At 39.8% G+C, this 13,884-nt stretch overlaps 1 protein-coding gene across 1 annotated transcript in view; it reads right to left on the bottom strand.

The window, feature by feature from the left end:
• The window catches only part of KIAA0586 (KIAA0586 ortholog), a 60,967-nt gene that overhangs the window by 11,597 nt on the left and 35,486 nt on the right, over positions 1-13,884 (bottom strand). The gene's annotated exons all lie outside the window — the stretch shown is intronic.

Genomic DNA, 13,884 nt, shown 5'->3' with positions numbered 1-13,884 from the left:
GGGTTAAAAGGCATTTCTGGCGGCAGAGTGGCATTAAGGGGGTTAAAAGGCATTTCACAGAGCACTCTGCCTCCAGAAATGCCTTATGCCCCCCATTTAACACTCCCTCCTCCTCCAAACTTACCGGTGCTTCTGAGTTCCCTGGTGCTTAGTCCGGGCAGCGTGTAGAGCTCTACGCGATTCGCGTAGACAACTTCCGCTCTGCGCGAATCGCGCAGAGCTCTACACGCTGCCCGGACTAAGCACCGGGGACTCAGAAGCACCGGTAAATTGGGGGGGGGGGTGCATAACACAGGAGGATCCAGGTCCCCTGCATCGCTGCAGGGGATCTGGATCTAAGTCTAATAGTCAGACCTATTTGAGGTATCATTATAAAACGACCCCGATTATAAGACGAGGGGTATTTTTCAGAGCATTTGCTCTGATAAAAACCTCGTCTTATAATCGAGCAAATACGGTAATAGGCACAGATATTTCTGTTTGCTCAATAAGCTTTACTTTAAAAGCAAATCAGGGTTATGTATAAGACAATTACTTAAGTTTGAAATATGTTCCTATCACTATAGCAACCAACGATTTGGTCGTGATCAATAAGCTACTAGCAGATTAATACAAAACAATGAATAATTTACTTTAAGTGTCTTTTTATGTCTCCATTTAAATGACCACTGCGCCAATGAGGAGGATGGACACAGGTATTGATCGGGTATTGATCATTACGGATAGAGTTCACAGGAGGGCTACTAAAATTGCAAATGGTCTGCAGAATAAGAAGTATCAGGAAAGACTAAATGATCTCAATATGTATACATTAAAGAAGAGAATAGAGAGGGGCTGTGAAGGAGACATTCAAACACTTAAAGGGATTTAACGTAGTAAAGAAGTTTATTACAAAGGAGGAAACATGTTCGAACAAGAGGACATAATCTAAAACAAGAGTGAAAGAGGTTTAGAAGGAACTTAAGGGAGTTTTACTTCACAGAGAGGGTGGTAGATTAGTGGAACTGCCGTCTAGCAAAAGAGGTAGAGACTAATTGAGGGAATTCATTGAAACGAATGATTCTTATCTGCTGTCAGATTCTATTATGGGTACCTTAACTGTATCTTTACATCATCTAGTAACATGACTAGGACAATGCACGGATCAAAAACCTAGGTCAGATTTCCTTTTCTTCGGCTTTTCTATAGCAAAATTTTATATATATAAAAAAAATATATCAAAGGCTTAACCGTCAACGTAAGGCACGTCGCAATGCACTATATATAGGCGAGAGCAACGTGTGAGATAACGCATTGACTAGACCCAAGCGTCAAGCTGGAATTATTAGCCCAATAACATGATATGAAAGCTGTACTCTCTGATATAAAGACCCTCTCCGAAGCACAAGAGATACGGGACAGGCTGTGGTCCGGTAAGGCATGGGATTGCCATTGCTGAATTTATCTTGTTGAAGACAGAAAGTGACAGCAGGAAGGATTAACACCTCCTGCAAAAAGCCCGGACCCTCGAGTCCCAAGCACTAGACAGGAAAGATTACGCGTTCCCAGCCTTGTACTAATCCTGCTATAAAGAGGCTGCTATTTGTATTTTGCTGTCAGAACTTGTGTGTTTATCCTATTGTGGCGAGTAGCATTTGCCTTCAATTTCCAAAAAACAAAGCATGTTCCTTAAAGACCATAACATAGAGTTAAATAGATGATGTTCAGCTGCTCCGCGTGCGCAGAATAGAGGTACGGATTTATGAACCCTACCAAAAGAATGTCCTGCTGGTGACGAGCGAAAATAAAGACCTTTTAAACAACTGGAGTCATGTCCATCAAAGACACATCTAATTAATAGAAGGAATTTGAAACCAAAACAGGACCTGGGGGGCAGCATTCTGACACTGACTGGGCCAAAAATCTTGCACTTTCCACACTCAGTATAGCTTTTAAGGCTAAGATGGGTATGATGGGATAAATTGCTATTCCTATACCCAACAATTTTAAATAAAGAGTGCTCTAGGAATAACTGCATGTGCTCCTAACGTAACTTTCAACATATTTATGGCTTCTAACAGCTTAAACAACCCTGCATGTGCCCCATGCCCTGCACAACAAGAGGGACCATTTTGTTTTGGGGGGTTACAGCCATTCCCATTGAGAGGAATGCACCAAGAATTCCCGTATGACACATGGTATTTACTTGCAGCCTGCCATATTGACACAGATATTATATTTAAAAAAAAAAAAAAAAAAAAATACCTGTGTCAATATGGCAGAGCCAGCCCTTACATGGGTGCCAGTGTGTGTGAGTGTCCAGTTGTATTGGTCTCTGTGTGTTAATGTGTCTGGTTGTGGCTGTGTGAGTGTCGGTGTGTCCGAGAAGGTCAGTGTATATTAATGTGTGTGGCTGTGTCTGTTTTTATGTTTGTGTGTGCATGTTAATGTGCTTGTCTGGCTGTGTGTGTGCATTAGTGTCCATGTGGGTGTCACATAATGGATATAGGTGTGGTTGGGTTGGAGGCGGAATTTCATTCTTGGACCCAGGCAGCACAATTTCTTGGGCCAGGCCCTGCAATATGGGCATTTCTGAAAACAATCCTACTCTGAATTGAAAAACATGCAAATCTTACATCACATTCCTATAATTTGTACACACATTATAGTGACTTTCAAGGCTGCAGAACACTGTGATACACACAAACCAACCATACAGTCTGAGCTCCTGGAATAGTAGAAATGTTGGACCCAAAGAGGGACACTTGGGAGGTATGTGTCACCCATGGATGGGTGACCTGATCATGATGCCATCCTCAAGTGTCCCAGGAGATGAATATACAAGTGCTGGTATTACAACCTACAGTGTTTCTTCTATTTTCACGCATTTGTCACATTTAAGTGTTTCAGATCAACCAACTCATTTTGATATAAGAGATACAGTGAGTAAGCAAAAACCGCAGCTTTTAAACGATCATTTCATTTATTGAAAGTAAAGAGTTAATCAAAGCCTATATCATCCATGTGAAAAAATTATTGCCCCACCAAATCCTAATAACTCATTGTTATGTGTAACAACTGCAGTTAAAGGTTTGCGACAAATGGCAATGGGTCTTTTACATCGCTGTGGAGGAATTTTGGCCACCCTTCTTAGCAGAATTGTTTCAATTCAGCCTCATAAATAGGATTTCATGCATAAACCGCGCTTTTAAGGCCATGCCACATCATCTCATCAACTCGGGACATTTTTTTGTTTCTATTCAGCCATTCAGAGGTGGACTGCTGCTGCTTAACCCAATTAGGCTTGAGTTTTGGGTCACCAACTAATGGCGGGATATTCCTCCCTCAGGATTTTGTGGTAGAGAGAATTCACGGTTCCATCAATTATGGCAAATCGCCCAGGTCCTGAAGAAGCAAAGCAACCCCAGAACACATTACCACCACCATGTTTGACTGTTGGTATGATGTTCTTATTGTGGAATGCAGTGTTAGCTTTACACCATGTGTTCCAAAAAGTTCCACTTTTGACTCATCAGTCCACAGAATATTATCCCAGTCATGGGGGACATCAAGATGTTTTATGGAAAACGTGAGACAAGCCTTTGTGTTCTTCTTGGTCAGCAGTGGTTTCCGTCTTGCATCCCAAGGATGCCATTGTTGCTCAGTCTCTTTCTTATTGAGGAATCACAAACACCATAACTGAGGCGAGTGAGGCCAGCAGTTCTTCACATGTTCTTTTGTGTACTGAAGAGTGAGTTGTTGATGCGCTCTTGGAGGAATCTTGGTAAGCTGGACACACCTGGGAAGGTTCTCCGCTGTTTCAGTATTTCTCCATTTGTAGACAACGGCTCATCATGGTTTCGCTGGAGTCCAGAGCCTTAATTGCTTTTTAACCCTTTCAAGACTGATAGAGGTTAATGACATCTGGTCTGTCCTGGAATGTCTTTAGATCCCGCCATCATGTGCTGCTTTTGGTTGCACGACAGGGTCTATTTAATTGATGTTTAGATTCAACAGGACTGGAGGTAATCATGCCTGGGTGAGTCTAGTGAATTTCAACCCAATTATCAACTACATATAAATAATTGGTTGATTTATTAACTAAGGGGGCTATTACAAAAAACAGGGAGAGTTGGATAGCTTTATTTTTTCAGTACATGATATAATTTAAGTGCTGGATTTAGTGTTAACTAGGGTTATCTTGGTCTAATAAAATTTATTTAATAATTTGAGTGTGACAAATATGAAAAAATAGAAGAAATCGGGAAAGGGCAAATACTTTTACACAGCACAGTAAGTTACTGGTCCCTTGGAGTACTGCAGTTTATATTTTGAATAAGTACATTAAAGGGGGATATAGTTGCTCACATAAGTATTGCATGGCATCTTGCACTTAATATGGTGGACTATGATGTGGTCTTTGGTGGTATGGAATGCGATGACTAATTCTGGAATCTCTGCCAAGTTAAATGTTGACATCTTGTAGAATTTTATTTTTACATTACACAGGCAAAGGGCCAGACAGGAGAAGTGTGAAATAACTTGCACACAAACACACCAAGATGTTGACGATATCAAAAGGCGAGCCCAGGGTGTGTGATAAAGCAGCATAATTGAGCCTATCAGCAGCCCACCCCGGCAGTTGAGAAGCGCGATGATGTCATAATATCATATTTATTGCATATTTTCTCTTCTAGTTACAATAAGACACACAAAGGTTTCTTCACTAAACTCATTAGCACAACAGGACACTGTACAACGAGGACTAGATTTCCACCATTCCAATACTACAAAAGAGTAGCATTAGCATAGACTAGTATTGAGCATGCTCAAAAGTGGGTGGGGAATACTGGAAAGGGGCAGGTAAAGTAAATATTAAGCCACTCCCTCTTTTGTTATAATAAATAAAAAAATTCTTACCTGTGCTATATGTTTAATACAGGAATTCTAGTCAAATGCCCATTTCTCAACAGGAGATAACAGAACATACATAAAGTTTACATACAAAACATGTAGAAGTAGTAGTATTAATAACAATCAAAAAAGAAAACACTGAATCTATAAAAAATGCGCACATATCATATGTGTGTGTATATATATATATATATATATATATATATATATATATAGTTCAAGTTCTAAGTTATTATTTGTCGTGTAATAGCTTCAAGCTGTACGAAGCAGCTGTATAGGCCAGACGCACATGCTATCACAGTAATGCTTTGATAGCATGGGGCCCTCGAGTGTCAGGATACAGAAAAGGCAGCAGTTGTTGGCTGTGAAAACAGTCTGATACAAACCAGATGGGGGAACTTACTTGACGGGCAACGCAAAGGAAAACAATTGGCTCATTCAACAAAGTCAGACCACTACCCCAGAGAATTAACAGAAGACAATAATTCAGACAGAGCCGATGCAAACAAGAAACAGCCATGTGGCACTGCCTGAAAAATGGACGTGTCCTCGCACTAAGGTATTAAAACAATGTTTTTCAATGTGACTCTTATTACGGAATTTCGTCTCAACAATCACTCTAAATGTTAACGCTCGGGAACATTGTTTAAACAATGTGCCTGCTTGTGGTCTACAGTCGCAGCCTCTAGAGTAGATATGGAGATGCATATATTGGAGCCCTTTGCTTCTTCTTCACACCAACATTTATACAACTGGGTGTTGGGGTTGCATGAGAACTAAAAAGACCTTCCTAACATCCCCGAATATAGGAAACTAAGATAATAGACCAGAGAGGAGTAGTAGATATAGGGTACAGAGATTTCTGTAAGGAATTTGACACTGTCCCCTATTTAAAAAACATATAAATAAGTTGTAGTCTTTGGGTTTGGATGTTAATATAGTTGAATGCATAAGGCAACAATTGAGTGAGAGGAGGCAGAAGGTTGTAGTTAATGGTGTTAAGGTTGGAGTTAATGGAAGGACTTGTTACACTAATGGGGTACTTTAGGGATCATCATTAGGATCCATAATATATAATATTTTAATTAGTAATGGTACAGAAGGTCATAATGGTAAGGTGTGTCTTTTTACAGATGATACATGATGGACCTTCTGGGCGGATAAAGTCAAATGGCAAATGTATTAAGTAAATCAGAAGAATGGTTGAGAAACAGCTGCAGTTTAATGTTGATAAAGGTAAAATAATGCACTTGAGACATAACAATCCCAAGGTAGAATATCGCAGGGTGCTGGGCTGTATAGGGAGAGGGATTAGTAGCAGGAATAATGGGTTTTGCCACATTACAGATCTCTGGTCAGGCATCACCTAGAGTATTGTGTACAGTTCTGGAGACCTCTTTTTCAGAAGGACATTGACACAACAAGGAATAAATATCATCAGATCAAGGGATCATAATATGTATAGCTTGGGGAAAAGATTTAAGAGGGAACTTAAAACTGTGCTGATTCTTTATGGCAATGCGTTCATTCCTTCATAGATTTGAATTAATCAGAGTGTCTAGATGGGTGATTAAGTCTGAGATATTCTATAACCCAGGCAGTATAATTGGGTCTAGTAGATTGGGTGAAGATAACAGAGCTGTAAGCTCGAGAGACCTAATGTATCAGTTTAGTCTGTCAATTCTGGTTCTGCTAGGCCCATTGTAATCTATGTATTGTAAGATGCACTGCGTAACTTTGTGCTATATAAATAAAAGAGAACAGAAAACATACAAATGGCTAATATGCATTTGTCCGAAAACCCTTTATTAGGTAGAAATAGAATTGTTTAAAGGAGGAAAATAGCAAGATATTTGTGAAAATGTGTTTTGTAAACTGATACTAGTATTAAAAACCCAAAAACGTTGGGAGTCCCCCTTTAATTCCTTACTCATTCTCACATCAGTTTTAATGGTCAGTTGACAAAGGCATTTTTTGGGTCTGTCATTAGCGCTTGTTTATGTGTAACAGTCCTACCTCTATAGGGAACATCCTGTTGGACCTTATGAGAAATCTAGCCCTCAATCTTTACCTTAAACGAGGCCAAATTATAAACGTCTTCCCAGAAGAGACAACCAATACACTACGGCTGTATAATATCGAGATTAATCACAACTCCTTTGTATACGGCAAGCGGCTGGATGCCAAGTAAAGATTGGTGTCGATGACATATGTTTAATAGTGTTTATTTACGAAGGGCTGCTAATATTTCATAATATTGATTGTATAAATGCTCTTCCAAGCCTCTGCACAGCTACGTTCTCTCGATATCAAGAAGCCTAAACCAGACAGAAGGCGTTACCGTAATTATCTTGGATAAGGAAGAGGTGAGAGGCCTTACAATCTAGGAGCGCGCAAGGATATCACAACCCAGAGGGTAACTCCATTTAAAAGGGAATCACACCTCCCCATGGCTCACGCCTAACGTAGAGAACAAAGCCGACCATTTGTTAGCTTGACAAAGAACCCCTGGATGAGGCTATAGGTGGAAAACATAAATAATGTGTCCGACACACTGACGACGATTTACTTCTGCCATGGTATAGATAATACATAGTCAATACAAGCGCTTCCAAATGTAACAGAAAACCAAAGACCAGGTGTTTCCAACCAAACCAGGCTTTTAGCATTAGTCTAGTCTTACATCCATGCGATAATTAAATTAAACTGCACACATACAAGCGCTTTAGAGCAAATGGAGGCTGACGGGAATTAGTATAAGCAAGGTGGACAGAATCTATAGAAAGTAGTCCTTTCCCAGAGAACCTGTGGGAAATAATGGTTATAAACTGTTTTAAAGTATTGTGGGGCTATGATGCATTTAAAGGGAAGTCCCATAACGTAGGCGGCGGATGGCCGTGACGTAATTTATATACTTTTCTTTCTTTTGGGACTGTATGTTTTTTTAGCTGCTACTCCCATCAAACTCTGCGAGACCCCCTGGCTGAGGATGTTGTGAGTTGGAGGTGAATTATACACGCAGGAGTTGGTGTGTATTAAAAAGATGAAGGAAAAATGCAACAAAACCAGTCTGCTTTAAGAGTGAAAATAAACATAGAAACATAGAATTTGATGGCAGATATGAACTATTCAGCCCATCTAGTCTGCCGTAAAGACTCAAACTTTAATTGATCTCACCTTATATTAGGAACATGGCTATTCTGATCTAATGCATGATAAATTCCCTCACTACCACATCTGCTGGGGGACTGTTGCGCTTAGCAACCTCCCTCTTAATAAAGTAAAGCATCCTTGCATTACATTTAAGCCTCTTTAGAATACATAGAAGCCACTGTGTATTCTAAGGAAAACACAGAAGAGAAAAGTGGAAAACAAGGTGTATTTCACATGTAGATGGTAATTTAACTTCCCCCTGCAATCGTAGAAAAGAAAACAACTTTGCTCTGGTCCGAGTCCACATGCTCCAGGCAAATCCTACCGCGTTCAAGGAGGAAATGAATCAGATTATACCCTTCCTTCTCAAAACAAAAGCAGCACAATTATGATTTGTTTACGCAGAGCCTGCAACACACGTAACACTTGTTAAAGTACACATGGTTTGATAACTCAAATTGCCAAAGATAAAATCAACACTTTCGGCAAAGAGGATGCGAGTACAATTATAATTGCCGAAAACTGGAGTATAAATTATGCACAGAATGTAGCAAAGGAACTGTTTTATATATAACAATAGCCGCCATCGAAGAAAAAAAAAAAAAAAAAAAAAGATCAAAGGAGTGGAAAAAACGACGGTTTAACATTTTTGTTTTCAAGCTCTCCAAAGCCCACTATGGCTGTTCGATTCTCGGACGCACTGGCTTAAGAAATAATAAATAAATCTTAATTGTTGACACTAATAAAATCCAATCTCTTTTTGTTTGCTCGCTTAAAGGGGCACACATCAGCCATCATATGTACTTTAATATACATAGTAGAGAGTGCCCTTTTAATTTACATAGCATGCCCTTTGCAAATGTACGGGGGGATTCTGCAGACACTTATTGCAAGTCACAACCAGCGCTGGCTTGGCAGAAGCTGCCAACGGGGGGGTTTATTCAGACCCCCATGCGCATGCTTGGAAAGTTCTTCCATTGATTATGATTCAAGCAGCCAATCAGCGGTGTGGAGTGTCGGGACACAGAGAGGGTGAGGAGCTGCAGCTGCCCTTTATCCCTAAGGTACTTAAGTACATTTATTCCTGTTTTTTCCCCAGTTTGCACAATGTATAGGAAAGTACCTACACTGTTTAGGGGCTCCCTGGGATACTGGATCGTGTCCGTCAATCATTTGCCCGGTTTCTGATAATCTACTGCACCTCATTCAGGAAGATTTGTCCATCGACTGCACTTACCTCCCCAAAACGGTAACAGTAGCTGTAATGCTTTTGCTACTCCTTCTAGACTTTATATTTCAGGGCACAGCGAGATGATATCCCTGTATTACAGACAAGGGGAGCTCTGTGTTTTCGGAGAAAAATATTTAGAACAAGTTGAGTTATTGCAATAACACCGGACAGGAAGATCGCAGATTTCAACAAAGACACAGCTAAAGACACAGCGCTGGCTCAATGTGTAGATTAGTTTCCTTTGAGATCCACAGACACCAAAATTAGATTAAGCCAGCTCTACTGGTCATTGTTAGTGAAAATTATTTGGATGTGTTACGGCAATGTTTAAAAAAAAAAAAAAAAAAAAAAAAAAGTAAAACAAATCCAGAAGCACGCTAATTTAATATCGCTCTGTAGCCTCGGAGAAAATCTCCTTTATTAAAGACAGACAACTGTCACTTAGCAAGAGGCTTTGGAATAAATTAAATTTTGTGCTCCAGCTTTAAGTGTTATTACTTAGTCTTTGGAATGAAATTGGGCTGAAAAAGTAAAATGAGAACAAAAATAATTGAATTATGTCGAGATATCAGATCCCTGGGGCAAAGGGTGCAAGGCTGCTCTGATCTGAGCAGAAGTTTTCTGTTTGAGGTTTTCTTGCCACATGTAGCCACAGATGTTAGCCAATGTTCATATATTTGGTCAGAGCTTCTCCAGAGATACAGCCAGCGGTGAGCATTTAGCATTAAAAAGCCCTAAAAAACAAACGTCTGGGCACACACACTTAGCTCTAAGTATGGTCTGTGGGCTCAAAGTTGCCATCTTTCCTCTGCCTGGCCTTTTTGTGCTGAAGAAATATGGCAGCTTTTTTGATACAGAGAAAATCTGCATTACTTTAAATTTGTATTTCATGTTCAGAGGTGAGCTAAAGATTATTACTGTTAAAGGTATTATTGTTCTTTGCAATGTAAAGCCATCATATTATAAAATAAAACAAATTTAAAAACATAGAAAATCATGCCTTAGAGATCTATAAAAGCAAACAGGTTTAGAAACTTCAAGTGCACACATATGTCTAATTAAAATGTATTTTTTAAAGGTTTAATGTGTTTTTAACACACCATATAGACATTTTAATTCATTATCGGTTAATGAAAAAATATTTTGTGGTTCTTTTTGCTTTTGGTACAGGAAAATGTGTGAATCTGACCATTCCTCAATAAACGACAAATAATTATATTCTATTATGTATTCGGAAGCAAAGAGGAACTGTAGTCCAGAATACAAGGTCAGCATTAATAGAGTAAAGTTGGTGTTCTGTGTTCAGAAGGTTGGGGAACGTGGGATAAACCATACAAGGGGGTGGACAGGATATGCTTTCAAGTCTCTGATGTTCCACAGCTGCACATCAACAGGGCTGCAGACAGGGCTGGTGCCTGGAACAGGCTGAGCTATAGTTACATACCCTTAGTGTGTTTATATTTGGAGCTCCTCAAAGTGTTTAGTTGTTCCGTATGTAAATGTAATAAATGCCATTTTGGGCACAGAATGCCTAAAACCTTCTTGTTGGTTCACAAGAAATACATTAAACACAACTCCCATTATTAAAAGGACCCGCACTTTTTTTGAGCCCTCTCCACTTTCCGCTCTGGATCATCATCTCCACACATCACGGTCACACATCATGTCCGTTGATGCCTCTCAACCTGACTATTTACTACACCCCATTACAATACAATCAGTATCACCTCCTCTTCCTCCATTGCACATCAACAGAGCAATTAGTGGGGCCAGCAATCACTCAGTCGTTACACAATTAAGGATTGGGAAATGGGTGGACAGTAGGCTGGATTAGACAGAACCTGGGTGGAGAATGGGTGGACAGTAGGCTGGATTAGACAGAACCTGGGTGGAGAATGGGTGGGACAGTAGGCTGGATTAGACAGAACCTGGGTGGAGAATGGGTGGGACAGTAGGCTGGATTAGACAGAACCTGGGTGGAGAATGGGTGGGACAGTAGGCTGGATTAGACAGAACCTGGGTGGAGAATGGGTGGGACAGTAGGCTGGATTAGACAGAACCTGGGTGGAGAATGGGTGGGACAGTAGGCTGGATTAGACAGAACCTGGGTGGAGAATGGGTGGGACAGTAGGCTGGATTAGATGGAACCTGGGTGGGACAGTAGGCTGGGTTAGATTAATCCATATTAAGGATAAGATTAAGGATATGAATCCAGAGCCACAAGAAAGCAGCTCTTCAAACAGGAGACTCAGAGTATGCTCAAAAATGTCATCTGAAAATAAAGAGGAACCTTTACCTGAAAGACGTGTCTTTTGCTTCTAGATTAAATTATTTTCAAGAATGAACAGACTGTTTGTCTTAGTCAGTCAATTCTATTTTTGACATACCCTTTGAATGTATGGAGTTATAAGAAGCGGTGCATGAGATTGTTGGTGCTATATATATAAAATATATTACGATAAAAGCATTGCAATACCTCTGTAAAAGAGCTAAACAAACAGATAATGAAAGGTTATATATTAACCTCTTATAAATAACATTGCTTTTACTAAGATGCGTCCTTCAAATGTCCCATTGTTGCCAAACTAATCCCAGTTTTGACTCCTGCAAATCCCTCACTGTTTACTTATTGCCTTAACTTTGAAACCAATAAACCAATGGGTCCTGAGGACTGTGCAGTAACCATTTCTTTTTCAAAGTAATAATATTACTCTGTAAAATAGAGATCCTAAACAATCGTCTTAGTAACACGGGGTCTGCAACAAAATATTACATCTCAAAACCTGCTTGAATATATTCTTGGAGCTATAAGCAAAATTTAAATTATACCATTGGCTTCAGCATTGAGAATGTACCAGAATAATGCATGAAAAGAACGCGATTACTTAGGATATAGAGGATGCCCATAAACCGCAAACATTTAAAATGGTCAGACGGGGACATTTTGCTTAAGGGAATAAGGATAGAGGTGTGGAGAGCAGAGACCTCTTTTAATGCAACGTATGCATCGTTCAATAAGGAACGTAGAAGAAGAAGAAAAAAAATTGGGAAATGCCCATACAGCTTAATGCGACTATTCATTAATCATCTATTAGAACCAATAATAGTCAAAGGAGTTTTCAGCTCGGCTTTCTCATGGAGTAAATTCATGGTTCCTCTCCACACCAAGACTTCTACAAGCCGCTCAGAGTATTCCTGAAGAAAAAAAAAAAAAAAGACTTCCGCCATTCAGTAATCCATATTTTGTATCTTAAAGAAAAAACAGAAGTTGTGCTGAAGATTCCTCTGTCATGAGGTAAAAAGAAGCCTTATGGGGAGAGACTTGCCACGAGGGCCAGCAACATGTTATTTTACTTAATTAAATTGGAACGAATGCAAAATGATAACGGAAATCAGTCCCTAAATTGCGTCGTTGCCATCTGCTTCCATTCAGATTCCTATGGGAACCGAGCCAGCTTAACCCACATTCTAATACTTCCCACAAGCAAATTAGCCAGAAGAACACACATCCTAATCAGGCCGCGGATACATTTCTTCACATGCAAAGTATTTACTGGAAAGATTTTTACATGGTTTCAGCCCAGTACACACTGTGAGCAGCGTATGGCTTAGAAAAGAAATCGCATAGTAAAGCCTTAGTTCTTAGTATAAAGAAAAAAACACACCAGGAACCGCTCTTTTTGAGCTAGATACTAGATAATAAATCTGCTTATCAGTCAAGACACCATCCATGCTAGCCTTCTAGCCTATTAAGAGGTTTATCTGTTAGCAAATCATTATTTTTTGGGGCAAAGTACTGCACGGTCCCAAAGGAGGTGCCAAATATTTCAATAGTCCCTCCGAAAGACTCAGCATCTCAAAAAGTTCCCCAATACCTAGTTTTTATAGCCAAGCTGTTAAAGCCTTTTCTGCACCAGTTCTCAGTTCATTTTATTTGTTGGAAGCGCTCCCAAGCTTTACTGCATTTCAAACTATTTTTTGCTGTTAAGCTACGGTAGCTTTAAGAAAACGTAAATTAGTGGTTACGTTTGAGAACAATTCAATGACATTTTGCGTTACTCACTTAGTTACCCAAGTCTATCTTATTATAGAGATGCCCCAAACAACCTTCAGTGTTACACAAGTTCTACATCAACAGCAGCTAGTCATACACTTTGTAGAACACACACACTATATATATATATATATATATATACACACACACACACACACGCTCGAGCACTGCCTAAGTTGCCTTTACAGCATACATTTTCTCCAATACGCTGAGCAGCTTGTGGAAAATAACGCAGTATTCACAAACAAGAAGAACTCAATCTCCATACGCACACCTGGGGATAACAAGGTTAACTATGGTGCATCATTAGGTATTTACTGATAAGCACAGAACAAAACTATTTAGACAAAGTGTTTTGTTGGTTAAATTATGTCTACATTTCTCTTCCTGTTCCATGTGACAAAAACAGCTTTTGTTTGGCCATTTGTGCGTCTAATACCAGAAGTAATACCGGCTTTTACAACCACATGGAAAAGTTACCTGGCCTAGCAGACAGGTAAAAGGGGCACCTGGCCTAGCAGACAGGTAAAGGGGCACCTGGCACAGCAGGCAG

The sequence above is a fragment of the Spea bombifrons genome, chromosome 9, assembly GCF_027358695.1.
Source record: "Spea bombifrons isolate aSpeBom1 chromosome 9, aSpeBom1.2.pri, whole genome shotgun sequence".
Taxonomy (NCBI): Eukaryota; Metazoa; Chordata; class Amphibia; order Anura; family Pelobatidae; genus Spea; species Spea bombifrons.
This window is presented reverse-complemented; position numbering and strand designations above follow the sequence as displayed.